Below are 12,555 nucleotides of genomic sequence, written 5' to 3'. Positions count from 1 at the left end.
GTATTATATGTACCTATATAACACTTAATAATGTCGCACGATAACTCAAAGAAAACTGGTCTGTTAAAGTCGGGCACTTAGGTAGGTTATTGTGTTTTTAGATGCGTTTTATTAGTTCCGTTTTGATTAAGAATACGCCTAAGGCCTTGAAGTTTTCTAGTTTATTTTGTTGGTTCAGTATTGCTTCTAGAGTTGCCTTGTTTAGATTGAGGGTGGTTTGTAATGTGATTCGATGTGTTAGGTAGTGTGTGCAGTGGATGAGTGCGTGTTCTGGGGTTTCTAGTTGTTTGCAGTGTGGGCAGTTACCTGTAGTGTGTTTTTTATATTTGTTTAGGTGGTTATTTAGGTTGGTGTGTCCTGTTTGGAGTTTAGTGATTACTCTGTCGATTTTTTTATGGATGGAAAAATTTTGATTTGGTTAGTGGTTGGCTGAGCACTTTTTTGATTTGGCTAGTTTAGATATAGGTTATGCCATTTTTTGGTGTTTTTTGCTTGTCTACACTTTTAATTTCTGATTTTGAGATGGGTAAGTTTAAGCTTATTTCTGGGATTTTGAGGGATAGTTTGGCTGCTTTATCGGCGTTTTCATTTTACTCTTTAAAGTGAAGCCTTTTTTTCATGGTATGTGCCTGGTCGGAAAATCCCTTGCTTTTACGTAATCCGTCGTGGTTTTTTTTCAAGGATCATACTCACAGGGTAACACTTGGAGAAGGTAAGGTGAGACACTTTGCATTTCAGGATAAACCTCTCCATCAACCCTGCTTAATGCTTCTATTATCTATGAGTGTGTTTAGGAAAACAGGATTATCTGAGACAGTTGTAATCTGCCATACCGCGAGAATACGTGCTGCATATCCGAGCAGCTCGTTCTGTGAAAACACACTTCTCCTGAACCTGACTTGGACCACTCAGTATTATTGTCGTGATGGTTAAAAGACGCCATACATTAAAGTTCTCTAGTGTAAACAAGCAAAAAATCACAAAAAAATGGCATAACCTATATCTAAACTCAAATAGCCAAATCAAAAAAGTGCTCAGCAAACCACTAACCAAACCAAACATTCTCCATCCATAAAAAAAAATCGACAGAGTAATCACTAAACTCCAAACAGGACACACCAACCTAAATAACCACCTAAAATGTTTTTAAAAACACACTACAGGTAACTGCCCACACTGCAAACAACCAGAAACCCCAGAACACGCACTCATCCACTGCACACACTACCTAACACATCGAACCGCATTACAAACCACCCTCAATCTAAACAAGGCTCTCATTCTGGAAGCAATACTAAACCCACAAAATAAACTAGAAAACTTCAAGGCCTTAGGCGTATTCTTAATCAAAACGGAACTAATAAAACGCATCTAAAAACACAATAACCTACCAAATCAAAATCACATAAACAAACAAACATCCACCATACCCAGCTCCCTTAGTTCTCCTCCCCAACCCCATCGGCATCTATTCCAAATCTCAAAATTCCCAAATTCTATATAAGCAACCCCTAAAGTCCCCTCTTGGGTTGCACAGACCACTTTCGCCCCTTTCGGAAACACATTAAATGGCCTGGCCGGGCCCATGTGCGAAATACGCATCAGTCTGAAAGCGCACGTTAAATCTCCAAAGTAAGTAAGTAAGTAAGTAAGTAAAGTTCTCTATATATCTAGCAACTTTTTTCATATAAGCAACCCCTAAAGTCCCCTCTTGGGTTGCACAGACCACTTTCGCCCCTTTCGGAAACACATTAAATGGCCTGGCCGGGCCCGTGTGCGAAATACGCATCAGTCGGAAAGCGCACTTTAAATCTCCAAAGTAAGTAAGTAAGTAACCAACTTTGTTTTACAGTCGTGATGTTTAAGATTATTAACCACCCGGGACAAGTCGATCCGACAGGTTGAATGATAAGCAGGATGCAAAAGGAGGTAAACGCTAGTACGGTACAGAAACTGAAGTAAGTATGTCTCTCTTAGTTTTCTGTATGCTTACACATCATCACGTCATACTGAATTTAATTTAGTTTCTTATTCTAATACTGCTAATCTTTGTCAGTGGCCAGTGAAAGTATCACAAGGGAAAATTCCAATATATACAAAATATACAATTGGTATATATGGTATGTCCAAAAATATACAATTTTGTATATTTGGTATATCCAAAAATATACAATTTTGTATATATGGATAGATTTTACCACTGCTTTACTCAGTTCCTATTTACTGGATTCTCAAAATATGTGGTTGTTATTGAAAATATTACTAATAAAACCGGACAGTATTATTGCATGTGACAAATATACTTAAAACTATGTTCATTATGACAACTATATTTGGAGTGTTTTACATAATAAAGAAATAGAAGATTTCAGCAGACTTTTGTAACTGTTTGATATATAATACGCCCGCCTACTGTTTACAAATAAGATGATCTATACATACAGATAGTTCAGAGTAGTTTTAAACAGTGACGGTAAAATATATTTATCGTGAATAGCGGCAAGTATGAATATATACAATTTAATATATATGTTTCTGTTATGTCATGGTATGTTGATTCTGAATCTAAAATATTTCTTAATATTGTTTGCCAAACAGTTGTATGCACTGTCCATCGTGATACTTCTACTTAAGTATATAAAAAAGGATGTTTGTTTAGACATGCGTTCATTGTAAACAACGGCGCCGTGTTTTCGTTTGCTGGTTAGCTTTTACAGGTAAAAGCAAAGTTAATCGCATTACTTTCGTGACGCATTATAGGCCTGTCATACAGTTCCTGAAACAAATATATTCAATACAGCCGATGTAAGTCAATCATATTTGGCAAGACTAGATTACTGCAGTTATATATTTTATCAATATAATCAAACAATTGTTTTTATTTTTGTAAAATATATGTTCATTTCAGAAACTAGATGTTAGTCTAGAAAGCGGTCTAAACTCGCATTAATTTGGATACACGTTTCATGATTTACAGTATTCGTGAAGAATATGTAACAATTAGCCACAATTAGAGCCTTTGGTAGGAGTAGAGGGAATGATAAGCATAGACTTGCTAAGTATTTTATGATATTCATGAGAGCTCAAAAGAAACTTTGATTTATGTTTGTAGTACACCCCAAAAAGAGGGATAACACAAGTGATATATTAAGATGACATACAACTTATACATACTTGCGTGTATAAACTACTATCAAACAGTGAGGATAACAGGTGTTTGCATAGAGGTGAGCGTATCCTGCACCACCGGTGGAACAATCACACGCAAAGGCAAGTTAGTTGTTAAACCCGAAAAACACGGAAACGATTAGCACAAGTCAAAACAGAGAATTTCATCGGACATAACGCTATTTGCTACTTCTGTGGTAGTCACCAATCAACCCATTTATGCTTCAAAAAATAGCTTTAACCCTTTTAAAGCTTTTGAGAAATTCAACAGTATGGGTTTGGTCTGACAAAGCAAGAAGCACAAATGGGGAATGTTTCGGCCAATGATTAGAGTATTCTTGCAAGTCTAAGGGTCCAACAGGAGTTATTTCTGCGACATGCTATTTCAAAACCCAAAGGTATTAATGAGATTGACCTGGATAGCCTATTCGCATCTGATAATATTAACATTATCACTGAAGATCTGACTTGTAGACTTAAAGACATATTTGATAAATACATTCCAACTAAAACTGTCACAATACGAACAAAGGATCCTCTATGGATAAATAACGAGATACGCTCTCTTATTAGGAAACGTAATCGTATTCACAAAATTGCTAAAAACAGAAACCGACCGTCAGATTGGGAAAAATTTAGGCTTTGCAGGAATAAAGTAATATCATCAGTCAGAATAGCCAAAAGAGCTCATGAACTAAAAATAGATAACATCATAAATACTTCATATGGTACTAAGATCTGGTGGCGACTAGTTAAAAAATATGTCAAAACGCACACCGAAAATTCGTCGTTTCCGTCAATAGTATCAAATAATGTTTTATATGATGATATTGAAGATATTACCAATGTCCTAAATGAATTTTTCACTGAAAAGCAATGGTAAGAAACCCCGATTCTGACCTTGCATCTATTGGACCATATACAATCGACGATCCATTACTATCTGTGAATTTATATCAAGAAGAAGTTCAAGATATTCTTCTTTCTGTAAATACAACTAAGGCAACAGGGCCAGATGGTATAGGTAAGAAGTTACTTAAATTAACAGCGACTCGTCTAGCTCCGATCCTGACAAAATTATTTAACTTGTCGCTCAAAAACAAAACCTTCCCGTTAGTTTGGAAACAAGCATCAGTAACACCAGTTCACAAAAAAAGGCGATGTACATGAATGCTCAAACTATAGACCTGTAGCGCTTACACGTTGCTTAACAAAAAAAATTGAAAAGTGTATACTCAAATATGTGTTTAACCTTTTCAGAGAAAACGAATTGTTGAAAAATTTACAGTCGGGATTCGTGCCTGGCGATTCCACATCTTATCAACTCAATTACCTATATAATTTTATTGCTAGGGCATTAGACGAAGGTAAAGAAATCAGAGCTGTTTTTTGTGATGTCAGCAAAGCCTTTGATAGAGTATGGCATGCTTACGGTATCCAAGGTGATCTTTTGAAATGGTTTGAAAGCTACTTAGCACATAGAGTCCAAAAAGTAGTCATTAATGGTTATACCTCAGAATCAAAATTTGTACAAGCTAGGGTCCCCCAAGGGTCAGTCCTTGGACGACTACTTTTTATTGTTTATATAAATGACATTGTCGAAGGTATCGAGAGTAATATACGCCTGTTCGCAGACGATACATCTATATATGTCATCATTGATGATCAAATCTCTGCAGCAAATAGTATCAACAATGATTTGGCAAAAATCTCAAACTGGGCCCAATAATGGCAAGTAGGTTTCAATCCCGATAAGACCAAAACTATAACATTCAGTCGCAAAGTCAATTCTGGTTTTAGACCAAACTTATACATGGAGAGTATTGTTATTGAAGAAGTACAAAGTCATAAACATTAAGGAATAACACTTCAATCTGATTGTTCATGGAAAATACACATTAACGAAATTATTAGAAAAATCAGTCAAATGATCAACTGCCTAAGGAGCTGTAAATACAGACTAACAAGAAATACACTTGAAACTATGTACACATCTCTTATCCTACCAAACTTCGACTACTGCTGTCATATTTGGGACAACTGTACAAACGAACAATCATTTTTACTCGAGAATTTACATTTGGATGCATTGAGAACTATTTGTGGGGCGGTTCGGGGTACCAGTCATGTTAAAATTTATAACGAAACAAACTTTCAGTCCTTAAAAGAACGACGACACCGCTTCAAATTGATTACATTTTACAAAATGAAAAACAGTATTTCACCTGTATATCTCAACGATATCATTCCAAGTCCAGTCTCTGAAAATAGCAATTATAACCTTAGAAATAGATCTAACATACAAACAATCAAATGTAGAACCCAGACCTATGCTAAATCATTTCTTCCGGATACGATTAATTTGTGGAACGCTCTACCCAATGAAGTTACTAATTCTTGCTCATTAAAAGAATTCAAATCCTTAATTAATCGTTCTGATACAATTATTAATAATTTTGACCTAAAATACGGTCATAGATCATGCCAAATTGTCCACTGTCTCCTTAGGCTCGGCTGCAGTGACCTAAACGCTGATAAGTTTAGACGACATGTATCAGACATATCAGACTGCACTTGTGGGTATCACTGAAGACGCAATTCACTTTTTCTATACCTGTCAAAAATACGATAATATCAGAAACACTATGTACTTCTACACCCATGGGTATGATTTAAAAACGGTATTACATGGCAATAGTTCAGTGAGCAGTTCTACAAACATGACTATTCTTAAATCAGTTCTCGATTTCATTGTCAAAAGCAAAAGATTCGAGTAGCTTAATTTTATGCATGTAGTAACTGCTATATCTTATTTCACAGACACCACTTGTACTGGCTTCATATATTTCATTTGTGCATTTAGTATGTTTATGTTTAGCACTATTTTACATATAATCTGATATGTAACCAGCTGTTGTAAAGTTATTACCTGGAGAGGTATTTACATAAGCAAGTTTTGCTTGTTTACCGATCCAGATTTCTTTTGAAATAAAAATATGTTTAAACCAAAACCCAAAATTCCGAGGGATATATATGAAAAGAAAAATTGAAATAATACAAATATAAATTCCTTCCAGGTGAAGGCTATCACTTGAAATCAAATTAACAAAGCAGATTTTAGTCAATGACACATCGCTTGGGGTAGAAGTTCATCTCTGTCACCATGCTATGGTATTTCTGGAAAGGAAAGTTTACTTACAAAGTTGTAATATACGTGAAAGGCTTAATGTTGCTGATTAAGCGCAAAGATATAAACTCTAACTGACTGCTCAGTAACATTCATGTAATATTAGTAATATTCAAATAAGTGTACTTGTTCTAGGTGTGTGTGACGTGGGTACATATATATACTAGCCACATAAAGAAACTGTGCACGGAGAAAATATAGATATAAGGGCACGCCGTCCACATATGAAATATAGGTTTGAACACAGCAATTATTGGAGACAGGCAAACTCTCATGCACGTGCCATGCGATATGACGTCATTGATGGGGGCCTATGGCCGTGCAATGTGTTACTGCACGTGCATCCTGTGCAGCTGTACACAGAAAGTGCAACTCAAAATTCGCTGTCACTTTGGAAAGCATGATCTGTGGTCATTCAAAAATTCAAAACTTCTCAGGCGCAGACACAGGCATATCACAAGCAAATCATCCCAAGATTGACAGCTGCACAGCGTCATGAAGCCATTGGAATGATCCGAGCGGGAATGAGGCAACAACAGGTGGCAACACATTTCCAATGCCATCGTAACACGATATCGGCATTGTTGAGGCGTTATCAGAACACACATGACGTTGCCGACCACCCACGTTCAGGCCGTCCCCGAGTAACGACGCCAAGACAGGACAGATGGATTCGAGTTACACATCTCCGACACAGGTTCCAAACGGCAGTAACGACGTCCCAGACAATTCCTGGACTGCGCCGTATCCATCCCAACACTGTCAGGAATCGTTTACGTCAGTACGGGATTCGACCACGACGCCCTACCATACGTCCCATCCTGACACACCGTCATCGCGTCAACCGTCTAATTAAGATGGTGTCGAAATCGTGTTCGCCAACCTCGAATATGGTGGAGAAATGTTGTCTTTACAGATGAATCGAGGTTCAACATTTCCCACAGTGACGGGCGCCAACGTGTCTACCGGCGTTTGGGAGAACGTTATGCACGCAACTGTATTGTGGAGAGGAATCGTTTTGGAGGTGGCTCTTGATGATTTGGGGTGGGATAACAGCACGGCACCAAACCCTTATTGGTTGTTCAGGGCAATCTCACTAATGTTGGCTACAAAGAACAGATTCTGAGGCCTGTGGTCATTCCTTTCCTGCAACGTCATGGCCCGGGATTGACATTTCAACAGGACAACCCTCGTCCTCACACGGCTAGGGTCGCAATGGATTTCCTTCACCATAACAATGTCATGCTACTGCCATGGCCTGCAAATTCTCCAGATATCTCCCCAATAGAGCATGTGTGGGATGAAATGGAGCGCCGTCTGTGTCGTCTTCCACATCCTCCAGATAACGTCCGTGACTTGGCACAGGATTTGAGGAGGATATGGCAGGCCATTCCCCAGGCCTTCCATGCTCATTTGGTTGACTCCATGCGTCGCCGATGCACTGCTGTGATTCACGCACAGGGTGGTCACACCCGTTATTGACTTTGTGGCTTTGTCGTTTGACCTCCTACTCCCTTTTGATCTTCTGACGTCATCGTAACAGATGTTGTTCAGGTCCCGTTGACATTTTCTTATGGTCCGATCATTCAGCTGCTACAGCGTCTGCATCATTTTGTTCTTGCTGTGTTGTATTTCAATCCAGAATATATTTTCTCCGTGCACAGTTTCTTTATGTGGCTAGTATATAAGCGTATAGAAGAAACGTCAACAAACTTGTAACTATGTATAAATAATAAATAAGCCATGTTCTTCATATATAACTGATCTTATACCACCAGCTGTGTCACAGAAGGTCAGTTATAATCTCAGAAACCGCCATGATTTTGTAGTTCCATTTGCACGGACATCTACGTTTAAAAGGTCTTATGTTATAGAATGATACAATAGGCGAATGGAATAATTTATCATCAGGAATCAGGGATAGTCCGTCAATATCTTATTTTAGAGCTGTCGCATCTGAGCAGCCTACATCACCACCTATGCACTATAATTGCGGTGGGAGATCTACAAACATATTGCACACTAGATTGAGACACAATTGTAGCACACTAAATTCCAACCTGTTTCGTGTTAATTATCTGATACTATTTCCTGTAAATGCGGAGCTCCTTGTGAAAATTCATTCCATTTCTTCTTCCAATGTACCTTATATGATGATATTAGGGAGACATAACTGACAGCTATCGATAATCTTGGAGGACAAACAACTCTAATTTGTATTCTTTTTGTGATCCAAGCTTAGATGTTTTCCTGAATACAAAAATATTCTTGTCTGTACACAAATTTATAGAAACGACTAACAGATTCAGTAGCTAGCATATTATTGTTTCCAAACTGTTAATCATTAATATTGTTAAATCTATATACAACTCTAACATGTATAATATTAGCATATGTATGAGATGCACACCGTCTTCACTTTCCAGCACATTGTACATATCCTTCATATGAGCACTGTATATCAATTTATATCGCACACAATGTGTTTCCACAATGTGATGCTTCAACTGTAAATTGTTAATTTTCATTATGCAATATTATGTATAACTGTATATAGGGAGAAGGTGGTAATAAGTGCTGCACTTGTGCCCAATCCCCTTGTCATGTATTATGATCAGGGTCCATTGGTATCCCTTTAGCAAGTGCGAATCAGGTCCTAACACATCTGTTTTGTCATGTATCACGCGCTATACAGTCGAAACTCGCTTATCCGGACAATTTTCTAAAATGTTGTCCGGATAAACGAGTTTCTGGATATCTGAATATCTTGTTAACTGACCAGAAGTCCTTCCCCTACCTCAATTCTACCGAGGCATATGTGAAATGAATGGCAAAAATATGATTTATGAAGGATCTACCAATTACTAATAAAATACATTGTGCTGTACAGACTAACACAGCATGCTGTGACAGCGCGCTGCATTATTAAAACGGCTGAAGAAATGCATTTGTAGCCTAGTTTAGACTATAGACTTGTTTTGTGTACAGATACGACGGTGAGGTTGGGGCAACCTGACACACATGAGCATTAATAGCCATGTTTACCTGTACTAGTTGAGAGCCAAGGTTGAAGTCATTCATGTGTGAAAAATGTTGTCGAGGCATCTGTAAACGGCTAAAGAAATGCAAATGTAGCCTAGTTTAGAATATGCACTTGCTTTGTGTACAGATGTGACGGCGAGGTAAGGGCAACCTGACACACATGAGCATTAAAAGCCCTGTTTACCTGTACTTGTAGTTGACTGTCAAAAATGCTGTCGAGTCATCTGTACATCTTCTTTGTCGAATTGCATTATTAAAGTACATCCAGATGAGACATCATATGCGTTCATCACAGTTTGTGACGGATTACGGATACGAACGAACTAGCACTTGTTTGGCAGGTAGGTTTTGTTAAGATTTATTATCTTGTTCTCTCTCTACCCTCTACTTCCTTAATCACAATTTAAATCCTAAATAGACTTTCGGGCCCAACACTGTGGCAATTTTAGACCCTCTGTTTCTGTATTTATTTGAGCTCATTTCCCCTAAGGTTTACACATTTCATAAGACTAAGTCGTCAATGATGTCAAAGCTGTCTGACATGTTTCTTATGAACAGTTTATGAAGCTAAACAATGTCCAAGTGACTTAAGCACAAAAACACTTCTGAGAGAGATTTTCTTAAGAAAATACAGTAAAAATGCTTCACTTTGAGCACCCTGTTTTCTTTACATACGATGTACCGTGACATTATAATATTAAAGTGGTATGTAGGTAGATATAACACTAATCTATAGATGTAAACACATTTGAAGATACGTCTGTGTGTTTAAAGTTGATTTTGACCGCCCGGGCCAAGTCGGACCCAACACAAGCAAAACACTTCTGATAGAGACTATGTTGAGAATGCAGAGGGAAAAGGGCTTCACTTTGAGCCCCTTGTTTTCTTTAAGTACAGCGACCTGAGACACTATAAAGCGGTATTTAGGTAGATATAATACCAATCTAAAGATTTGAATCCATTTGATGATACATCTATGAGGTTTAAGTTGATTTTGATCGCCCGGGCCAAGTCGGACCGAACACTTCTGACAGAGATTTTCTTAAAAAAATACAGTAAAAATGCTTCATTTTGAGCTCCTTGTTTTCTTTAAATACGATGTACCGTGACATAATAAAGTAGTATATAGGAAGATATAACACTAATCTATAGATGTGAACACATTTGAAGATACGTCTCTGTGTTTAAAGTTGATTGTGACCGCCCGGGCCAAGTCGGACCCAACACAAGCAAAACACTTCTGATAGAGACTATGTTGAGAATGTAGAGGGAAAAGGGCTTCACTTTGAGGCCCTTGTTTTCTTTAATTACAGCGATCTGAGACACTATAAAGTGGTATTTAGGTGGATATAATACTAATCTATAGATGTGAATCCATTTGATGATACATTTGTGAGATTTTAGTTGATTTTGATCGCCCGGGCCAAGTCGGAACGAACACTTCTGAGAGAGATTTTCTTTAGAAAATACAGTGAAAATGCTTCACTTTGAGCACCCTGTTTTCTTTAAATACGATGTACCGTCACATTATAAAGTGGTATATAGGTAGATATAACACTAATCTATAGATGTAAACACATTTGAAGATACATCTGTGTGTTTAAAGTTGATTTTGACCGCCCGGGCCAAGTCGGACCCAACACAAGACAAACACTTCTGATAGAGACTATGTTGAGAATGTAGAGGGAAAAGGGCTTCACTTTGAGAACCTTGTTTTCTGTAATTACAGCGATCTGAGACACTATAAAGTAGTATTTAGGTGGATATAATACTAATCTAAAGATGTGAATCCATTTGATGATACATCTGTGAGGTTTAAGTTGATTTTGAGAGCCCGGGCCAAGTCGGACCGACCACTTCTGACAGAGATTTTCTTTAGAAAATACAGTGAAAATGCTTCACTTTGAGCACCCTGTTTTCTTTAAATACGATGTACCGTCACATTATAAAGTGGTATATAGGTAGATATAACACTAATCTATAGATGTAAACACATTTGAAGATACATCTGTGTGTTTAAAGTTGATTTTGACCGCCCGGGCCAAGTCGGACCCAACACAAGCAAAACACTTCTGATAGAGACTATGTTGAGAATGTAAAGGGAAAAGTAGTATTTAGGGAAAAGTAGTATTTAGGTAGATATAATACTAATCTATAGATGTGAATCCATTTGATGATACATCTGTGAGGTTTAAGTTGATTTTGACAGCCCGGGCCAAGTCGGACCGAACACTTGTGTGACTGTTGAGAGTATAGGGAGAAGACGTCTACTTTAACCAACGTGTCTGCTTTAAATACGACGATCAGTGACATTATAAAGTTGTATTTACTTATATATAGAACGTTCCTATAAATATAAACACTATGCGCAAAGATGGAACGTTGTATCACGATAGCTAGAAGTACACTACATTTCAAAAGTCACTTCCCCTGTATCGCGAAACTATTTCGCTATACGTTCGCGATAGTGCCGTGAAAGTATCGCGAAAGTTACTCGAAAGTGGCGCGATAGTACCGCGAAAGTGGCTAGAAAATGCCGCGAAAGTTGCGCGCTAATGCCGCGAAGTTTCGCGTAAGTGGCGCGTAAGTGGCGAAAAAGTGCCGTGATAGTGCCGCGATAGTGCCGTGAAAGTGGCGCGATTGTGCCGCGATAGTGCCGTGAAAGTGGCGCGATAGCGCCGCAAAAGTCGGTAATAGTGCCGAGAAAGTGGCGCCATATTGGTACACTGCATGTACACTTCAGAAATGCTGTCGTGCGTTACTTCTCCATGTATGACGGATGTATGTTCAATCTAACCTAGAGCTATATAAGCCTGTTGCTCGTGTTATATTTAAAGAGGTGTAGGTGTATATTAACAATATAAAGCTTTTTTACATGGATATGCTCTTAAACTGTATTTTTTCCGCAAGGATGCATGACCTATTCTATATTAATCAATAAGAAATTCATTGACAAATGTATATATTCCCTGATGTGTGTAACTCATTTTTATAAGTTATCAATAGACTTCGGAATTGGGAGTAGTGTGTGAGAACGCAATTCCTAGTGGTGCCTGAATACACTTATTTTCTAGATTCACCCCGATTTTGTTCCTCAGCTCATCTGATTCATACACAATGAGGACTTGCGTTCGTCCGTAAATGTCTGAAATGCTGAG

The 12,555-nt window shown here is 38.0% G+C and overlaps 1 protein-coding gene across 10 annotated transcripts in view; it reads left to right on the top strand.

Annotated features, from left to right (window-relative positions):
- The first annotated feature begins 9,371 nt into the window (after positions 1–9,371).
- Positions 9,372–12,555, top strand: part of LOC124119213 (protein mono-ADP-ribosyltransferase PARP15-like) — a 162,804-nt gene continuing 159,620 nt past the window's right edge. For 8 of the 10 annotated variants that reach the window (XM_048387056.1, XM_048387055.1, XM_048387050.1 and 5 more), the window contains exon 1: positions 9,373–9,738. The gene's annotated coding sequence lies outside the window, so the exon portion shown is untranslated. Of the gene's footprint in view, positions 9,739–12,555 lie in introns of all 10 variants that reach the window. The other 2 variants (XM_048387058.1, XM_048387057.1) reach the window with 1 other exon arrangement.

The sequence above is a fragment of the Haliotis rufescens genome, unplaced genomic scaffold (assembly GCF_023055435.1).
Source record: "Haliotis rufescens isolate VD_foot unplaced genomic scaffold, xgHalRufe1.0.p SCAF_64, whole genome shotgun sequence".
Lineage (NCBI taxonomy): Eukaryota > Metazoa > Mollusca > Gastropoda > Lepetellida > Haliotidae > Haliotis > Haliotis rufescens.
The sequence above is the reverse complement of the archived record's forward strand: the minus strand, read 5'-3'. Positions and strand labels throughout refer to the sequence as shown.